Source organism: Euprymna scolopes, chromosome 5 (assembly GCF_053919585.1).
Source record: "Euprymna scolopes isolate OS-2025 chromosome 5, ASM5391958v1, whole genome shotgun sequence".
Taxonomy (NCBI): Eukaryota; Metazoa; Mollusca; class Cephalopoda; order Sepiida; family Sepiolidae; genus Euprymna; species Euprymna scolopes.
Genome location: NC_136486.1, coordinates 104,044,674 through 104,059,981, shown reverse-complemented (window position 1 = coordinate 104,059,981; position 15,308 = coordinate 104,044,674). Strand labels below are relative to the sequence as shown.

The window sequence follows — 15,308 nt, the reverse complement described above, 5'->3', positions numbered from 1 at the left end:
CAATACCGGAAAAATGTGATTTGAAGCCAACGCTCTAGAAGAAGGGCACACAGTCTGAACAAAATTTGTCTGGGCAGCCCCGTCGGTATTCTCGGTAGAGGCATCTCAGTCCATGTTGTTAAGCAATTACCCACCATCACCTCCAAATAACCCAAATAATACAAATTAATAACTTTTGTTTAAACTGACCTCTAACGAATTAATAATTCGACATAAACAAAAAAATATATCACAATAATTTTTCCATTTGGTTCTGCTAAGAAACTTTTTTCTTTTTAACGGCAAGGGTGTGAGAAGCGTTGATTTAATTTGAATAAAATAAAATAGGCATCAATTGCGCTTGAAAGCCAAATCACAACGCAATATTAGGAAATAAACAAATATTTTACTTGCTTGAAATTTATAATTTAAATAAATTTAGGAGTCAAACTCCATCCTCAGTATGGTGTTTTCTTTTTCTTTTTCTTCTTCTTCTTCTTTCTTGTCATGTTGTAAAGAAAAGTTTGTTTTTAAAGAGGCGCGCATTGTCTCTCAACGGTTGTATTTTCAAATGTTGGAACGTGGCGTTGGCTACGCGAGATTAATGTCAAGGGCGTGAGTTCCATTATAGAAGCGTTGTTTTAATTTGAATAAAATAAAATACGCATCAAGTGCGCTTGAAAGCCAAATACCAACGCAATATTAGGAAAATAAACAAATATTTTACTTGCTTGAAATTTATAATTCAAATATTTGTTTTTAATTAAGTGATGCATTCGAAGGATTTCAGTTCATTAATTACAAATACTGTGATTTACATTGGTCTACCTTATGTATTAATTTACACGGGTTCTGGTAGTTTTCACGTTGTTTGGTTTTACTAACAAGTAACCGCTCTTCAAGCCCCAATGGCCACTCGAGAAGACGGGTCCATGCTTAATGTCATCTTGAAGATTGCAAATTATTGTTGGATCTGAGCAGAATTGGATGACAACAGGAATTTGTAACAAATTCCTGTTGTCTGACGACAATAATAATGACAACACTTTCGAGGGTGCCGACTATCTTTTCAGTCTTTCAGCATTATTCTTTAGTGTTATCTACTTCCTTTCTACCGCAGAAAGATGTGACGCAAGGTCGGAAGGTGGGTTGGGGTGGGGGTGGGAATTAAGTCAGCACCTATGAAGGAGAGCACTCTGATCTATTAACAATTGCTTGGCCAAAAGCTATCAGTGTAGAAAACACTTCCGATATGTAGAGGCTTATAGAGTGAAGGGGATAGGTAACACCCTTCAGATGGTTTGACATAAAACATTCTAGCACCATATCTAAATTTTTTAAAGTCAAAAATCTACATTAGGTTTGAAAACGACAAACCTGTAATATTGTGTACCGCAGAGGGGTAGATCTTGGAAAGAAACTCTGCTCATGGAAGTTCTATTTAGTTGGTTCATCTTGTACATTGATAATACTATGTAATTTACACGGGCTCTGATAGTTTTGTGTGTGTGTCTGTGCGTGTGTGTGTCTGTGCGTGTGTGTGTCTGTGCGTGTGTGTGTCTGTGTTTTCCTAACTTTTAACTGCTGACAAAGATCTAATAACCATTTGTGAACAAGTGCAGACGATATTTGATGACGATTGTATTTTTGTTTGTTTGTTTCTTTTGTTTGTTCTTTTTTTGTTTTGTTTTGTTTTTTGTTTTGTTTTGTTTTTTGTTTTTTGTTGTGTTTTTTTTTGTTGTTGTTTTTTTGCTGTTGTTGTTGTCCCTCTCATCGTCGTCCTCGTCGTCGTCGTCGTCGTTATGCATTAGTTTGGAATAATAATTTTTGTCTAAGACCGCGCAGATTGAATTAACGTATCTTTAAAATAACTGGTCTCTTTTTTTTATCTGTCCATATTTATATAATCTGAACATTTTTTTTTAAAAAAGGTGATATTCTATTTTTTGTTTGTTTGTTTGTTTGTTTGTTCTTGTATGGCCTTCTCTCTGCTTATCTGAAGTTGTCATGTTCATTTTTACATAAAGCTTGACTTGGTGAATAGAGACGCCACACAAACAGACCTGCGACTAGTACAAAGGCGACTCTGCATGATTAAGATACGTCATTCTCATTTTGAAATGGTTTTCATAAGTTATGAGAAAGAGAAACTCACAAATACACAAAGGGGGTTCTCGGCTGCAAAATAGCATGGTTTGAACATCGTGACCAATCCTAAGTTACACCTGCTGCTGGAATGAACAATTCATATGATAAAAACCAATGTGTGCGTATATATATATATATATATATATATATATATATATATATATATATATATATATATATAATGAAGGAGTTTAAAGAATAATATCGATTTTTTTTAAAGAGAAAACTTATTGGGACAATGCAAAGCTCAACAAATTGCTTTAGAGCTTATTTAGAACATCAATAAAGTAAGAAAACAACAATATAAAAATATATACTAATGCATATAGATTTATTCGTTTATTCAGTAACGATACATCAATTGGGGTGTAGGATAAGTAAAACTTTTTATACCATGATATTTCGAAGCCTAATGCTTCTTATCAGAAGAGAAGAGAAGATGCTTGGTAACAGTAGGGGTGTGACGTCTATCGATAGCTACATAAGGAGCGAAATAATTGTGCGTGCGGGGAGAATGGTAATACATTGAGAGTATTGGGGGAAAGAATGGGAGAAATACAGTGATGTCGCACCCCTAATATGTTACCTAGCATATTCTCTCCTCTTTTGATGAGAAGGATTAGGCTTCGAAATACCATAGTAGAAAGAGTTTTACTTACCCTACACTCCTAATTAATGTATCAGCCTTATTGAATAAACGAATAAATCCATATGCATTAGTATATATTTTTAGATTGTCGTTATCTTATTTTATTGATATTATATATATATATATATTACTACTCATAATCTTAATATTTATATATATATATATATATATATATATAAGTATCGATAATCGAAAAAATCCGATTAAAGAAGGAACAGTTCGATTTAAACCAAAGTTAACACTTTTTTACAACCTAACATCACAAGTGCATTTGAGAAGTGTTATCACCGCACGAGCAGAAAACCCCGACTTAAGAAATCAACTGTAGATACTACATACCTATCCCACACAATGTTTCAAGCAAACTACATATCAATTCTCTCTCTCTCTCTCTCTCTCTCTTATATATATATATATATATATATATATATATATATATATATATATATATATGACAGAGAGAGAGAGAGAGAGAGAATTGATATGTAGTTTGCTTGAAACATTGTGTGGGATAGGTATGTAGTATCTACAGTTGATTTCTTAAGTCGGGTTTTTCTGCTTCTGCGGTGATAACACTTCTCAAATGCACTTGTGATGTTAGGTTGTAAAAAAGTGTTAACTTTGGTTTAAATCAAACTGTTCCTTCTTTAATCGGATTTTTTCGATTATCGATACTTATCGGACGTATTCCGATACAAAACATACGTAAGAAAACTCCCATACACATTAAGTAACTTTGTGTGAATTTTTTTATTAAATCGGCCCAGCCGTTTCTTAGTCTATAGGGAACGAACACACACGAACGCGCGCGCACACACACACACACACACACACACACACACACACACACACACAAACAAACAAATAATAGTAGAGGTAGAGGTATATTTATTTCAGTCTGTCTGTCCGTTCCACCTTTTCTCGAAAACAATTTGGTCAATCTGGCTGAAATTTTGTATGAACCTTTGTTATGATAAGGTGCAGCGAAATAAGTATTATGGTATCCGTTCGATACACAGCTAGGGATTTGTCACAACAATACCACATTTAGTCTAGAAGTTTAGCATAAAGCACTCATTCTAAGTTCACGGACCATAACTTTGCCAGTTTTTAACGAGCAAAAGTATATATATACAGTTGTGCCCGATATTATTCATACCCCCCCTTGAAAATTGAGTTTATTAGGTGTAACTTTGTTAGAATTTATTGTTTACGTCCATATTGATACATATTCTTAATAAACCTCTTCTGATCATTTTCGTCATCTTAAAATCTCGGGATACTTGTAATAAAAGAAATATACAGCTATTTATAAAATCTGCAATGTTCAAAAATAATCATACCCCCTTATTTTTTCAGTATTAATCGAGTTTCTGACTGTTTGTTTCCTGTTTGATTCTTATTTTGAATGCTTTTATACAACCTTTGATTAATTTCATTTCGTTTTTTGCATTTTATCAGAAATTAAAATGATATCAACTGAAAACCAATAAAAGAATAAAAACTATTAGAATGGGGAAGAAAAAAGAGCTTAGTAATGATCTTAGGACTAAAATTGCGAATTCACATAAGGATGGTTTAGGTTAAAAGTCAATTTCCAAGAAATTTGAGGTCCCTACAGCAACAGTACAGAGCATCATCAAAATATTCCAGAGCCACCACACAACAAACAACTTGATTGGTAGAGGAAGGAAAAGGAAACTGTCTGCTAGAGCCACCAGGAATATTGTAAGAAGTGTTAATGCAAATCCAACCACCACTACTAAGGACATTTTAGAAAATCTGGAGTCTTCTGGCATAAAAATATCAAGGCAAACATTGCAAAGGACTCTGCATGAAAATGGTCTGAAAGGAAGAAGACCAAGAAGGACTCCATTGCACACCGGAAAACACCTTGCAGCACGTCTAAAGTTTACTAGGAACCATGTGAATTCTCCAGAGTCCGTTTTCTCAAGTATTTTGTGGACTCACGAAACAAAAATTGAATTGTTTGGCCATATGGATGCTTCTTACGTTTGGAGGAAGAAAGGAGAAGCTTACAACCCAAAGAACACCATACCCACGGTGAAACATGGTGGTGGTAGCCTAATGTTTTGGGGCTCCTTTTCGGCTAGTGGTCCAGGTAGTTTGGTCAAGATAGATGGAACCATGAAGAAGGAGCAATATTTGGAGATACTCCAGAAAAAACATTAGACAGGATGCGGAGAAGCTCCATTTAGGACCAAACTGGGTCCTTCAACAGGATAATGATCCAAAACATACTGCCAAAATAGTCAAGAAATGGTTTGAGGATAATCAAATTAATGTTTTGGAATGGCCTAGCCAGAGTCCCGACCTGAACCCTATCGAAAACCTCTGGCACATATTGAAAACTGAGGTTAAAAAGCGGAAACCTAGAAATTTGAGGGATTTGGAGAACTACTGCATTGAAGAATGGTCAAAAATCAGTGTTGATGCTTGTAAAAACCTTGTTGATAAATATCCAAAACGGTTACAGGCAGTTATTAAGAATAAAGGGCATGCTATTGACTATTAGTAAGAGAGGTATGAATAATTTTGAACTAGTGCCATTATTGTTTTTCTTTGTATAATGTTTCAAACTTGCATAATTTATTTATTTGTTAAGTTTAAATTAAATGCTTATGCTTGATTTATTGTTTGAAATCCCTTTAATATTGTCTACCTTCTGGTTTGAGCAATAATCTTATAGAAATCTCAAAGATCCGAGGGGTATGAATAATATCGGGCACAAGTGTATATATATATGTATAAGGAATGAAAAAATATAACCAGCGGTGGTTGACGTTATGTTTAAACATAACGTCAACCACCGCTGGTTATATTTTTTCATTCCTTATACATTCTGTCGAAATGGAAAACCGATCTTCTCTGCGAACATATAAGAGCATCTTAATCGCAGCAAATTCTCACAACAACAGGAGAATTTTTCTGGAAAAATGTATTGAAGAAAAAGTCATACCTGCATGCATACCTAAATCTTTTAAACTTTAAACATATATATATATATATATATATATATATATATATATATATATATATATATATATATATATATATATTGTGGGGGGGTATACTCGAATTTCTATTGAGTTCGATTTAATAAAGGTTATTTTATCAAATGAACACAGTCGAACTTCTCTGCTTGGTTAAGTCCGACAAAAGAAACTATCAGCGTAGAAAACTCCTCCGGCGTATAGAGACTCATAGAGTGACATATGGCTCAACATATAAAGAAAACATTCTAGCTTTTTATCTAAATTTTTAAAAAAATCATCGTCGACAACACAACATTTGAATACAAAAACAATTAACAGCGACTGCAATTTCTTGACTCCTTATCAAAATTTAACTGACGGATGCACTATGGCACATCGGTGATAATTAGGGTTTTGACAAGAGAATATTCTTTTCATTATTTTGACTCTCGAGTATATATCAGTTAATGTCTTATATGTGTTTAGCTAGTGTGATGTGGTTCTCGGTTGATTAACTGTGTCTAACTGTGACGGATATATACTAGAGAGTTAAAACAATGAAAAGAATATTCTGTTGTCACAGCCCTAGTGATAGTATTATATGTTTGGTCCTCGATTGTTTCCGGCCTTTACTACCATACTACTTTTTTATTGTGGTCCTATCGGTATTCAGTCAATATCGATACGTGCATTGGCTATTACCATGAGGTACGCTCAACGAGAAATCAATATTTATAGGGACTCGGTTCTGTGGTGCGTTTCCTGGTCACGTTTCTCCTCCGTCTCATTATGCTTCAAACACGTACGTTGCAGATGACTTTCACTTTGCAACTCTGCAGATGACTAAGTTAGAATGCTAGCCCAACTAGCTTAGTTACTTACCAACCCGGGGTAACGACTGTCTCTCCAGTTTCTTCTTTTTTTCTTCTTTTTTTTTACGGTTTTTTTTTTTTTTTAGATAGGAATCACCACTTATCAAGGCCCAGAAACCACTCGAGGATTAGGTTTAATGGGTATACATTAGTCATTGTGATTATAGCGTAGTAAGTATAAGTAGTAGGAATTTTGTAAATTGGATTACTTGGGGGGGGCGGTTCATCAAGAACTTGTTTACGTTGGACTTGAAGACAATCAAATTGTAGTCAGCTGGAAAGCAACCAAACGGAAGAGAGTTTCACAGGCGTGCAGTTCTAAGAAAAAAGCTTTGTTCATGGAATCTACGTGCAAGTTTAGGCACAGAAAGAGTGTGGGAAATTGTTGATAGTGGTTTTGGCTACACGAGTGTTTTTCGTGAAAGTCTGGCGAGGGGGTCACTAGGATAATTCTTTTTGGTGTTATATACTTCTTTCCTATCAGAGAAAGATGTAACACAAGGTGTGAAGGTTATGGAAAAATAAGAGCGCCCATGAAAAAGGAGCAATCTGATCTGTTAATAATTGCTTGAGCAGCGCTGTCAACATTCTCCGGTAGAGACGCCTCAGACATAAGCAATAAACTTACTCTACTCGGCATCAATCGTTCCTCAGTCAATAGAAAAAAAGCTACTTCAAAAATAGTCCACACTCTGTTGATCTTGGAGCTGAAGTCATTCGTGGTTGTCACCTAGTCTATTCCAAAAAGTCAATGAAATAATAAAGTATCAATTTATCAAAATATATTTATTACATATAAAAACCAATAAAATACTATTAGCAAAACTGATTTTGAAGCCATATAAAAATACTGAAATGTCTGTAGTAATTAAATGAGGAGATGGTCACACACTTTTTGAAGACACTTATGTTTTAAATAAGATTTAGATGAAAAATTTTGAAAAACCTTTGTGTCGAATATAATGATAAACTCATTTTTATTTTATTTTATTTTATTTTATTTTATTTTTATTTTTTTTTTGCCGATATTTCGCTAAAAATAGTCTCATCAGGGTAGGTAATCCGGTCCGAGAAGTTTTCTTTTTTTTTCTTTTTTTTTCTTTCTTTTTTTTTTTCTTCTATTTTGGTGTCATGGTGAAGATAATCCCTCGGAGTAGAAGGGAATAGCGAAGGTTGTCTTGTTCTGTAGAACCACGTGTGCTACGCTCCGGTTGTAGAGCGGCAGTTTAAATAAGAAGATGGTCACATATTTTTTTAAGACACTTATTTTTTAAATGAAAAATAAATGAAAAATTTTGAAAAACCTTTAAGTGTCGAATGTAATTAACACTAACTTTCAAACCTGCGTCATTTCCCCGATAAATTGACTCAAATGAATATTTAATTGTTTCTTACATTTGTAATACGCATCATTCTACGAGAATTGTTTGCACATATTTGAAATGACGATCATTGTGACTTTATCAATCAGTTTCCACCCAAAAGAAATATTTTATACTAGCGGGGGTACCCGGCGTTGCCCGAGTGTTTGTTTCCGGGACGGGGGGGGGGGGTTAAAAAATGTTATGGTATATAAGTAGGAAGTATCAAACCCGGAGTCATGAGTAAAAGTAGGAAAATAAAGTGTGAAAAAAAAAAAAAACAAACATCTGCAACGTTAACAGTTCGGCCACCAAGAAAAGTCCATTCCAGTTGTTTAGGAAAAAAAAAACAAAAAAAAACGACTACGGTAGGTCGGCGCGAACGTGAAAATATAATGTGAATTGTCCAGCACGCTAACCACTACGCCACAGAGCACTGCAGCTTAGTTTAGTGATTTTAAATAACTTCACATGAAAGAACTACGAAGCCAAACCGGTGTTCTCTTCTCAACTGTTCCTTGTGAACGATCCCCAAACGGTGTTAAGTGGTGGCAGGGGGAGGAGGAATTTATTAGAGAGAAAATATTTTACCACTTCCATTGATCTTAACCGATTTTGGCCGTGACTTCTCAGCAGAAAAAGTATAGAAATCTAAGATTATCGAGGAATTTGAGAAATAATAAGCCTATAACACACCTCAGATATTGTTCTGCCGTTTGTGCATATTATATTTGCATGAAATATCTTGATTTTTAATCCTATTAATGTCAAAATCAGACGGGAAAAAATGAGTTCATTTTATTTATATAGATAGAAGAAGAAAGAAAGAAAGAATAGAAGAATAGAATAGAAGAAGAGAAGATAGATAGAATAGAAGAAGATAGAGAATAGAGAAGAGATAAACGGGAGAAAAAAATATCCGACAGTACGAAATATAAATGAGTAGAAAATAAAGCTTTATCAATTCCATCAAATACATTATATTTTTCCCTCATTCCAGTTGTGATTTTAATATACATCAAATGAAGAAAAATCGAAAAATCGTCAACATAGCGCGTGAAAGATGGAGCTTTGCTCGTTTTTTGTTGGTTGTGTGTGTGTGTGTGTGTGTGTGTGTGTGTGTGTGTGTGTGTGTGTGTGTGTGTAAATTTCAAGTTTAGTTTGCTACTTAATTTACTAATTAACTTATTCCGTTTTATCAACAGGAACGAAACGGCTGTAAAGGATGGAAGAAATAAAATGCTTAAAAGAAGGTAGGTTCTTTATATATATATATATATATATATATATATATATATATATATATATATATATATATATATATACACACACAGAGAGAGGATAAAAATTACTACCGGAACAGTAGTAGAAACTCGCTATGAAGCAAGCGAACAACAGATGTTATATTTGAGAGAAACAGCTTACCTTATAGGCTTGTATATTCTGATGTTTATTAGCTGTTTTCTTTTCGGATAAAGTTAATGTTAAGAGAGAGATAAAGCGCCTTCCTTGGGCTTTCCTAGTCTAAGTTTTATAGAAGGGTGCTTTTGGGGGGTATTTCATAGCATATCTTTTAAAACTTTATGTAGTCATGTTTGAGGGTATTTCGTCTTATAGATCATATTGGGTCATCAGGAGAGAATACGCACTATATATCTAATATATAAAAGGCTATATGTTTGTCTGTCTCCATATTTTCAAACCCTATCTCCCCCGATACTACAAGTCGTAGAGTGACGCTGGGGGGGGGCTCAAATGATTGGATTTTAAGCAGACCGTTCTTTTATGGGTCTTTAGCCGGTTAAAATAGTTTTTAAGAGGTCAAAAATGGGTCAAAATCGTTATTCATTTTGTACATTCATCTTAGTTTATTTTTAATTTTTAATCAGTTCATATGCGTATAACGTTGGTACAGTGGTAACATCACCAGCTTTGAATGCTATAGTTTCGATTCTAGCTGATGGCACCCAAATATTTTTTTTAACTTTTGAAATCAGGCCTCTATAATAATATATACGAAATCTGGACAAATTAATATATACTTAAGCGTATTTTGCGCCCGGGCAAAGCCAGGCGTCCTCCCCTGCTAGTATATGTATAAACCCTTTTCAGATACAAACACGCATTTGGTATTCACTACGACACCTTTGTGTAACTAAACCTATTCAGATTCGACAGTAGAACACATATGGAAGAACACTATTAGTCATTAGTTTTCCTCGGCCTTTGTTCCTCTATCTAATTTTAATCAATAAAGTTGTTGGTCCGTTACTTGGAAATCCCTTGCGCTCTTTCCTTCCAACCTCACTTTTCCCGGATAGTGAGCGATTTATTTAATAACTAGCTGACCCGTGTCCAGGCGTTGCCCGGGAAATTTCATTAACTCGTGCCCCAACCATGAACTATTGAATGTCATTACTAGTAATAACGATGATATCAACAATATGACTAACAATAATAGTTTACTGTGACTGGGCAAAATAAAGATAAAATAAAAGACGAGTGACAAATAGAACGACTGAAAAAGATGCATCGCTATAATTTTATATCGGAACGTTCGTGTGTGTGTGTGTGTGTGTGTGTGTGTGTGTGTGTGTGTGTGTGTGTGTGTGTGTGTGTGTGTGTGTGTGTGTGTGTGTGTGTGTGAAAAAATGCATTCTGTGTTAAATAAACAGCAAACTATTATCTACAGGGCTGATATATAAAAATATAGCGCTCTTCAATTAAGTGAGCTTCTAAATGTTTTCTAACGCTAACCCTAAACGCCCCAAAACTCGGTAGATCATACGTGGAAAAGCATCAAAAAATATTTACAAAGATAAATGAGACTCAGACATGATTGCAGCTCAAAACCGGTTCTTTATTGAAATCGCCATAGCAACAACCTGTAAACAATCATTTTATTGCAGGCCTGGCTAAAATCGCAATCCATTATTCATTATGAAGGTGGGCGAAAGGAATCCTTTCAAAAGGAACAAACGATTGGCAATATAAGCAATCAACTCGTATGGCAGCAACAGGTTGAATGACACGAGACCTTTTGTTAATTGCCTGGAAAACGAGAAACTTTTTTTTCCTTATAATCTGGAACTGTGTAGATTGTTGATCATTACTTTTCATGAACATTTATTTGACCATGCAAATATTATAATTCCAATTTCAGTCGATAAAGTTGTTAGTCCACTACTTGGAAATCTCTTTCCCTCTCTTCTTTTAACCTCACCTTTCAGAGATAATTAGAGATTTATTTAATACTAGCAGGGGAGAGGGGCGTTGCCCGGTCGTAAAATACGGCTAAATATTATATATATTATAATAGTCAATTTAAAAAGAAAAGAAAAGAAAGGACTCTGATGTCATCTTATCGTGCTATTAAAAGAAAAAAAAATGCCGCGTGGTGGTAAGAAAGGCGAGAATTTTCAAAGATATGAGAGAGAAAACGTTATTAAAAGAAAAAAAATACCGTGTGCTGGGTGCGAACTTGCTAAACGTATGTTTGTAAGTGAACACTATCGGTTAGACCAAGATGTCACCGTCAAGTTATCACGTTTCCAATTTAGCTTTTTATAATGAAACAACGAATCGACGGTTCGCGTATGCGCGATTAACAAACAGCGTCGAAACCAAGATTTTTACCTACCCCCCTTCAAACCAAACGATATTTCTACATAAAATAATTGACGATTTTTTTATAATTTTTCGATATTATATGTCCGATAAATCGCTCTTTCTAACGGTACCTGGTTTATGCTGGTTCGATGCGGATGGCATACAAACGCACTAACACACAAACACAAATAGTCTAACGAGGGAGGAGGCTTGCCTGGTCGTAAAATGCGCTTAAATATATTTTAATTCATGCAGATTTCGTATTTATTGTTACAGAGCTTATTCGCTATTGAATATTACATTGTACCTAATATATAGTACTATTTAAAAAGTTTTCAAAAATTTACTTGGGTACCATCAACTAGAATCGAAACCAAAACATTTAACACTTCAGCAAGCATTCCCTACCGTTTGAGCTATCGACAGATAGGTAAGAAAGATTTTAAATTAAACCACTGCAAGCTATGAATGATTTTGCGCATACGCAAGAGTAATAGAAATATATCGACAAGTTGACATAAACAATCTGTATTTCAACTTGCCGACATATTTCTGTGCGCCTTATTCATCTATCCTAACAAAGATTTTACTCGTTATAAACCATCTTTGGTGTATAATCATTATTTCTTGTTAACTTTAGTGTTATGTGATCAATAGTTTAAAAGTTTATCGGTTAAATATTCTCACATAGACACATACATAGTTATGTCTACTGTTTTATTTAAATAGAAGAGTTTATTCTTTCAGGCTTCACTCTGGTTCTTAGTTATTTCTTTCTTTTCTTCTTTTTGTTTCGTTTACTCTTTATTTTTTTCTCTTTATTTCTTTTTTTTCTCTTTATTTCTTTTTCTCTTTGTTTCTTTTTCTCTTTGTTTTTTACTGTTTCCTTTTCTCTTCGTTTCTTTTACTCTTTGTTCATATACTCTTTGTTTATTTTCTCTTTGTTTATTTTTTCCTTGTTTATTTTTTTCCTTGTTTATTTTTCTCTTTGTTTTTTCTACTGTTTTTCTCTTTGTTTTTTTTTTGTTTTTGTTTTTTTTACTTGGTTTCTTTTTCTTTATTTTTTTATGGTTTTTCCGTTATTTTATTTTATTTTTTAACTCACTTTACTTGCCTTCACGCGAGATCAGAGTTAGACGCGGGATCGTTTTTTGAATGTGGGAAAATACAACTACTCCAAAAATGGTCATTCTAGATTAGGACCCAAATTGTCGTAATCTAAGAAGATTTCTCTTTAACTGATCAGAGGATGGAGTTTAGTGTCAGAACAGATACTGCACTTTGTTCCTAACCAAAATATCAAGTCGGTTTCATTTCATATACACTGTCTGTTTTTGTTCTTTCTCCATTCTTTCATTTTCATTTTTAAGTTCTCTCTCTCTCTCTTTCTTTCTTTATCCCCCCTCCCTCTCTCTCTCTCTCTCTCTCTCTCTCTGCGGTCTATGATTTTGTCAGTATAATTTTTACTCACGATTTCTTCCGTTGTTTTCTTTTTCTTTATGTTTCTATTTTTTTAAGTTTTACTATATCCTTTCGTTTCTTTTTATACTCCTCATGTTTCCATCTCTATCTCTCTTCCCCCCTCTCTCTCTCTCTCTCTCTCTCTCTATCTCTCTCTCTCTCTTGTTGTTTTTTCTTACCTTTTCCCCCATGTTTTCTTTTTTTTGTCCGATTAAATTTACATCTACTTTCTCTAGTTTTTTTTTCTCGATTATTTCTATTCTCTCTCTCTTTCTCTCTCTCTCTCTCTCTCGTTCTCTCTCTCACATGCCCCCCCTCTTTCTCTCTGTCTCTCTCTCTCTCTTTGTCTGTCTTCTTCTACGTCTTCTTCCTTTTTTGTTGTTGTTTTTCTCCTTTTCCTTCTTCCTAAGTGTTTTATCTTTAATTTTTTTGTCCCGTTTAATTTGCATATGCCTTCTCTCGTGTTTTCTGATATTTCCATTTTTTGTTTCAATTGTCTTTTTTACTCTCCCCCTTTTCCAATCGCTCTCTCTCTCTCTCTCTCTCTCTCTCTCTCTCTCTCTCTCTTTCTCTCTCTCTCTCTCTCTCTCTCTCTCAAAATTTCCTTAATCCGCAGAGTTTCAAAGAAATGCGTTCTCCTCACCAGAGGAACGATATTAGCAAATTAGCAAATGAATATTATAGCGAAGCTATGAATTTGCTGGTACTTGCATAAATTGAAACAGCATTATATGAAACTTGCCATGTATGCAAAAAATGTTAGTGTAAAGAATTAATGAAATAAGGAAAAGAGATGAAAAAAAATTTTTTATAAAGTTAATTAAAAATTAAAAATCCAGATGAAAGGATATGGAGTGGTTAAGTATTTTCAAGACGAAATGATCATCAGAGTCAATTTTCCCATACGGAGAAGTCGGATTCATAAGGTTGACGAACATATCCAAATTAAACTCCAAAATGTGTGTGATCAAGATCCGTTTGCAACCAGCTAAGAAAGAAAGATTATTTCAAATCGTTAAAAAATTTTCACTAAGATATAATGGAACCGGTATAACACATCTTCCACGGCCGTTTAGAACGTTTAATAATGACGGTAAACTCGATTTTAACGATGCAACAGAAGTAAAATAACAGGGAAAAGGAAGTAGAAAAAAGGGCTGTGTCTTCGTGACCCAGACAAATTGTCTTTGAAATAATAAAGTGACATGTCAAAAGGTGCACATTTGAACTGATGCCTAGACGTACCGTATGCTATATTAAGCTAGATGCCGCATTTTCTTATATCTTTAACCTAGCTCATTTCTCCTATTCTGATGAAAAGCATTACGCTTGGAAATGCCTAGGTATAAAGAGCATCTACACCCCCCTCCTATTAGTTTTTTCTAACAAATAAATCATGCACCAGTATATATTTTATTTTGTCTATAATTTTTCTTATATATATTTAGTTTATTTATACAAACATTGATGGCTACATATGTGCATACATATTTCTGTAATCACCCATTATTGGGGAAGTTACGTCTTCATTCCTTGAAAAAAAATGGAAATTCTTGGCCTGAAGACGTAATCTCCCGAATAATTGGTGATTACAGAAACATGTATGCACATATGTAGCCATTAATGTTTGTATAAATAAATTAAATATACCTGCTCTGTTAACTCATTGATCACTTTTTGGTAGACACATGTTGTTTCAGTGGATGTAATTCTAGGAAACTAACTATATTGCCATTATATATATATATATATAAAATGGGTTAATAAATTCCAACGAAAGAAAGATGTATATTTAAATAAGGGAGTAGTCACCAACAATGTGTATTTTTTTATATATGTATATATATGTATATATATGTATATATATGTATATATATGTATATATATGTATATATGTATATATATATGTATATATGTATATATATATGTATATATGTATATATATATGTATGTATATATATATATATATATATATATATATATATATATATATATATGTGTGTTTGATTTATGTCGGTGAACTGTTTACATTTTGACTATACGTCGCTGAGTTTATTTGTGAAAAAATGTGTGAATCTGTTTATATCATCGTCAGTTACTATTCCAAAAGTGTTTGTCTCAACCAAACTTTTTATTTAAAAAAAAAAAAAAAGTAAGCGTCTTTGATTTATGTCGGTGAACTGTTTACATTTTGACTATACGTCGCTGAGTTTATTTGTGAAAAAATGTGTGA

General features: G+C 33.8%; 1 protein-coding gene across 7 annotated transcripts in view; it reads left to right on the top strand.

The window, feature by feature from the left end:
* Positions 1-15,308, top strand: part of LOC145276941 (S phase cyclin A-associated protein in the endoplasmic reticulum-like) — a 559,542-nt gene that overhangs the window by 146,976 nt on the left and 397,258 nt on the right. For 6 of the 7 annotated variants that reach the window (XM_080128440.1, XM_080128441.1, XM_080128445.1 and 3 more), the window contains one exon: positions 9,211-9,258. The exons of the other annotated variant lie outside the window; for it this stretch is intronic. The gene's annotated coding sequence lies outside the window, so the exon portion shown is untranslated. The remainder of the gene's footprint in view (positions 1-9,210; positions 9,259-15,308) is intronic. 7 annotated transcript variants of the gene reach the window in all.